The sequence below is a fragment of the Magnolia sinica genome, chromosome 19, assembly GCF_029962835.1.
Source record: "Magnolia sinica isolate HGM2019 chromosome 19, MsV1, whole genome shotgun sequence".
In the NCBI taxonomy this organism is placed as follows: domain Eukaryota; kingdom Viridiplantae; phylum Streptophyta; class Magnoliopsida; order Magnoliales; family Magnoliaceae; genus Magnolia; species Magnolia sinica.
Genome location: NC_080591.1, coordinates 60,938,869 through 60,945,266, shown reverse-complemented (window position 1 = coordinate 60,945,266; position 6,398 = coordinate 60,938,869).

Genomic DNA, 6,398 nt, shown 5'->3' with positions numbered 1-6,398 from the left:
GGTATGGATATAACACATGCACCATAGTAGGGTCCACACATGTGACCTACCAATTAAATGGACGGTGTGCATACGGCACACCCTGTCTAGATGGATGATTTGGATATAACACAGACATCAAGGGTGGGGCCTACTGGGCCGTCCAGCGAATGGACGGATGGCATAGATGAAACACATGCATCGTGGCTGGGACCCACGGTCCCTGGCCCTTGCGTCCAGTGGTGCAGGACACTGCACCACGCACCACAATTAAGGGCTTTACCCTCAATAAACATTCATAATTATTCATTGGGCCCACCAATCTGTAGTTCACAAATCCAACCCATCCATTGTGGGTGTCCCACTAGATTAAGGGGTCAGACCAAGTTTCAGGTGCATCCAAACCTCAGGTGGACCCCAGAAAATGCTTTCATATGGTTTAGCACACTTCACATGATTGAAGATGATGTGGGCCACCTGAGATCTTTATATGGCTGATTTTTGGGGTGAACCGCTGGTTAAAGGGGACCCATCAAATGCATGGTGTGGATGTTCTACACACATCACAGAGGGGCCCACGGCTGGGACTGTGGTCCCTGCCAAACCGCTGGTGCAGCAGGACGCTGCTGCTCTGTCATATGACGTGCAGCAGCAGCGGCTGCATGTTTACTTTTTTTTTTTGAAAAACAGTAATTTCGCAGTTTTTCATATGTAGGGCCTGTATCAGGTAAATCCACTACAGCCATTGCATTTCATGACTCAAGACCGACCAAACAAGCCCAATATTCAATATGTTTTGGCTTAAGGTGGGTCCTAGTCGATTTTAACGGTATAAATCAATATTTTCTAAGATATGGCCCGCCAGAAAATTGGAATAGGTTCATTTTTCAGCTCGACGTCTAAAATGAGTTGGGGAATGGAATGGATAGCGTGGATTGGGTTCATACATCAAGGTGGGGCCTACACAAGTGTTCCACCCAAGTTTCTAAATCAAACTGATTTTTATTTTATATATATATATTATATTTTTGTCTTGGCCGTCAGTACACTACACGGCCAGTGCACACTTCACTACACGTCCACGTCCAGCGTCCCTGGATGGTGGACAGTTTGGGTAACACATATATAAGGTGGGCCCCACCTACAGATGACTACCTAGGTGGGCCACCAATGGTTGGATGGTGTGGATAAGACATACATCAAGGTGTGGTCCATCCGAGTGGGCCACACGGCCACATCATCACACTCAAAAATAAATAAAAAAGAGAGGGAGAGAGAGAAAGAGAGAGGGACACATGATGATTGAGGGCTCCGCCACTATGAGCCCTCCCTTGCAATCAATCATACATCAAGTGGGTCCTAATACATGTGGGCCCACCAAATCAAGATTCAACGGTGGAGATTCCTTCTCCACCAAAATGGAAGGTCTAGATGACCTCATTCAAGCTAGAAAGTAAACATCATGATGGGGTCCATGGAGATTGGCCCCATCATGGAATGATTATGAGAATCAAGGTGGGCCATCGGCCACACCTAGGGTCCAAAGTGAGATCCATACCATCTATCGGTAGGCCTCACTTGTCCCTTCATTAAAAAATGAAATCTAGGCCTATAAAAGCACCCACCGTTCGATCTTCTTAGTCCGATGGAACGCCGATCTCCTTGTGCTTTACTTTGATGGAGAGGATGAGAAATGAAGGGCTAGGATAATAGATCTTAGGGTGGAAAGTGGGCCACACAACACTCACTTTTCTCTCATGGAATAGCTTGGACATCCACCACTTGTTGCTTGGAATTTTTGTGTTTGAGAAAGAGAGAGAGAGAAGGGGTTGTACGGGAGAGGTGATGGATGTGAGTGATGGAGTGATGGGAAGTTGTACTTAACATGTATGGGTGTGTAAGAGAGAGGGTGAGAGAGAGTTGACTTTGGGGTTGCTCTTGTACTTGACATGAGGTAATTGATTGATTGATTTGAATGATTGATTGATGGGACATGTTGTAGAGATTCTCTTGGGATTGCAAGTGCGCGATGTTTTTCTTGAACTGAATGCGGGCCCACATCTCCTGATCAGGGTATTGCCTCGACGCGTAATACGCGGCGTCAGAACCGCGGCGACGACACGATCGCAATGGTACAGGTCTTAGATTAAGCCGATCAGATCTACCGGATACGACTTAAGGTCACGTGCAAACGTCGATTATAGGTCGGGGATTGCCGGAATTCATCGGGAAGGATCGCGGGAGTTGACGAAACAGTACGGACTATGATACGAGCCTTACATATTGTATAACCAGATTAAGGTTGATGGTATTCGTAGCTCGGTATTTGATATTTGGCTTGCTATGTCTCCGCATTACATAGCTGACTACATTGCTTCCTCAGTATATGATATCGGCATATTATGTTTTTGCATCGCATAGCTTGGATAAGACTGATGGTATTTCCGCTTACTCTAATACTATATGCATGACACTTACCTTATGCACACACTTACACCATCCTCTAAGCTTTCTATAAGCTTATACACGATAGATGCATGCAGGTGACATTAGGTTGCAGCAACGTTGAGCTTGGAGCATATAGCGGTCTTTTAGAGCTTTGATTTTCGATATATATATTTCCCTTTTGGCATTGTATTCAAATGTTTATATTAGTGGATATGTGATGATGATGTTGCCTTTATGATTTGGGTATACTTGTGGTTATGCTTCTTACGAGATAATGTACATTGAAAAAAAATCCTCCTTGTAGGATCTCAGGGTCGGAATCTAGCGTATAGGTGTTGGGAGCCGAGAATGGGGTACTACGGAGGCTGTTGGCACCGGATTCAACAATCAAAATTTTTGTGAGCCCGATTTTCGAGTTTGGGGCATGACATAGATGGGGTAAAATATGCAATATTTGAGCCTCAACAGCCGCTCATCACTTTACAAGTGATGAGATTGGGCACAACCTTCTCCCTTTGGGAAGATAAGAACTTTATGAAGGGATTTTGCAAGAGAATCTTACACGGATGGAAGAGTGAAATGATAGAAGAGGGGAGAATAAATTCCAAAAATAGAAGAAGAATTCAAAACAAATTCAAATATGAATTTCTCATGAGAAATTGAGGAGAAATTGCAAGGGAGAGAAAAAGGCTTTTTCGAACTTTCAAAATTCACAAAAATATTCCTATAAATACTAGCATCGATCGTGATTGTCGATTTAGCGATCCGATAGACTGGATCATTTCTAAAAATAAAAAATATCTCAAATAAAAAACAACATATATCGCGACCGTCAATTTTACGATCCAACGGATTGGATTATCTTCATATATATATATATATATATATCCAATAAAAACCAGCATCGATTGCAATGGTCGACTCGCTAGCTGATGGATCAGATCATTTTGCAAAATTACAAAAAAAAAAAAAAAAAAACACCTTTTAAATCCCTAGAGAGTCACAGTGTGTAAGACGACTGATCCGATCAGTCATGGATTGGAATCTTGACCACAAACCAGCGAGACGACGAATTTAATCAATCATAGATATGAATCTTGACTGCAAACCAACAGGACGACGAATTCGATTAATCATAGAATAGAATCCTGATCGCAATCGAGTGAGACGATGGACCCTATTAGTCACATATTGAAATCCTGACCACCAACAATGGACAAATCTTCACCATCCAAGTCGGAATTGATCATAACCAATGGTCCGGATTAGCCCAAAAACAATCAAGTCAAATAACCCAATGAGACAATGGAACCGATCAACCATCACTGATAAATCAAATTCTTGATCAAAACCACTAATCAGACTTGTGCTTAATGAACCATCCCTAACCGATCTCAAGTTTGATATTGGTAACCAAAATCTAAGCAATAAAAGCACAAAATCCTAAAAATCCATAATCCCTATCTATGTCAATTCAAATCACAACCATCATACGCAATAGCCCCTTACGTATTTTCAATAAAAATCAACTTATTTGAAGTCCCATAGGCATCCCTATTGGAGACGACCAGTAAGCTAGACACGTTTCAAAATCATTTTGCAATAAAAAACCCCTCACGGAGTATTACTCCCTAGTGTGGGGCGACTTTTATAAGAAAACTTCAAAAAGAGTGTCAGGCTTCCGAGGTACTAAGAGATCTTCCATATCTTTGACTGGGGACCAACACAAAAGTAAATAAGATCTGACGACTTTTAGTTTCCTTGGAACCATTGGATCCTCATGCGCAAATCACGGTCAATCTGAACTTAAAGTGACATAATAATCATACTAAATGCTAATGCTATGAACAGATGATAGGCCAAGTCCTAGTCAGAAGAAATTATTTGAAAAAGGTAGAAAAGACAAATTGTAACCCAAGTATCAAAACAAACAGACTGCATAAAAAATGATCACATGCACACACCTAGTCCTGGATATTTGCATACCTTGATCGATTCCAAGTCAGCGTAGTGAGATCCTCCGTAAGGTTGCAAAAGAGCAGGGTAAGCTAACCACTCTAATGATAAAATAAAACAAGTAATCCTGAGGTGATTTGAGAAGCAACAGACATTATAGTTCTAGATAGTATCCTTGTAAGGTCGCAGAAAGTGCATGGGCTCTATTGTACTGGGTTCTTCTGATGTTAGTACCAATCAGGAAAGAAAAAGTTGCGATTGGTTACCTGTAAAGTCATAGAAGGCGCAGGGAAAATCATAATATTTTCCCCAAACCCCTGTGACATATGTAAGTCACCCACATTTGAATACTCGACTGACTCATGTACAAAGATAGGCAATAAGTCCATACCACATTTTAATCTAACTAAAGAGGGTGGGGTGTCCACCCGTTTTGGCATTTAGTTGCACCCAACCTCTGCGAAAGAGGGAAATCTATAGACACCCTATCTCGGGGCAATAAGCTTAATTAAACAGAAACCCTGCTCCAAACCCTGATCTATACCCTTAACCTAAATCCATACTCCTAACCCTGATCCAAACCCCAATCCATATCCTTAACCCTAAGCCAAACATTTATCCATACCCTTAACCCTGATCCAAACCCCGATCCATACCCTTAACCCTAATACAAACCCCAACCATACCCTTAACCCTAATCCAAACCCCAAACCCTAATCAAAACCCTAAAACCTGGTTAACCTAGTCACAGTAATCCGACATAACCCTAAATTTGGTCCCAAACCCCAACTTTAGGAAAAACCTAACCTATATAGTTAATCCATATGTCAACTCACCTAGTCAGTCCACATAGCCTACGTAGTTAACTCACCTTACTAAACTAAGCCCATAACCCATTTTGGCCCAAGCCTATTTCAAAGCCTAATTCGAATAAGAGGGGAGACAATAAGGCAGCTTCAGCGAGCCAGAGCTGTCCATGTGTATAAGAAGAACCACCGTCCGAAGCTGAAGTAAAAAAGAAAGGACGAGCGGCACCCAAGGTGCTGCTTGCTGCTCAGCACTGGACATACTTCAGTTGCTACCTACTCGTGTGATGTTGTACTCTTTGATTATCTTATGCATGCCCAAAATCTAAAAATTACTCCGATGCCCCTCTATTTAGCCAAATTTACACCTTATGCCATCCAAAGCAATACATGAGATTTTACTACATGGCAATCTCAAATCCCAACCATCCCAACTCTCTTTTTTGCCTCAAGCTTCGCAAGAAATAACCATTCCTTAACAATCCAGGAAGAATCAACTCTCATTTTTAAGCATTTTCACTCACCCCTTGAGCCTTTAGTCTAGCCAATTCATCCATTCACAAAGGAAGGGAAAGAGTTATAGAAAAGAGTCTAGTTAGGTACAGCTAAGTCCAACCAAATCCAAAAATACTTAAGCCATCAAGGTCTCGACCTAACCCCTATTATCCCAACCTTTGTGACAATACCGTCCATGTAACCATTCTATTTTCAGTTAAGCTTCATCTAGCCATATTATTTGCATAGCGCAACATTCACCTCATCATCCAACACACTTTGCACCAAATTAGCGTGAAATTATGCTATAAGGCTTGACGATTTAATCGGACCATGCCCAACAAAAAATTTGCCAATTACTTCACATTTTGTCACCAGTATTGTATCCATTCATATACGAGAATTGAATCCCTACTCTCAAGAATAATCAAATTCTACGAAGTAGAGATTGTACATCTGTACAGGCAGAATGTGTGCCTAACACAATCCCTCTTTATAACCGCGGTTCCTTATAATTTTTTTATCGCAGAATCGAAAAGTCATTTTATGGTAGGAAATGTTCGTATCCTTACCCTAACATTTTTATAGGGTCTAACCGACTGCAAAAACAAAAAAATTGGCGAGTGACAAGTGGACGTTGGGATTCCGGGCAGATTCATACCCTAAAATGAGCTTTCAATATAGATGGACGGCGTGGGTGTAGCAAATACATCA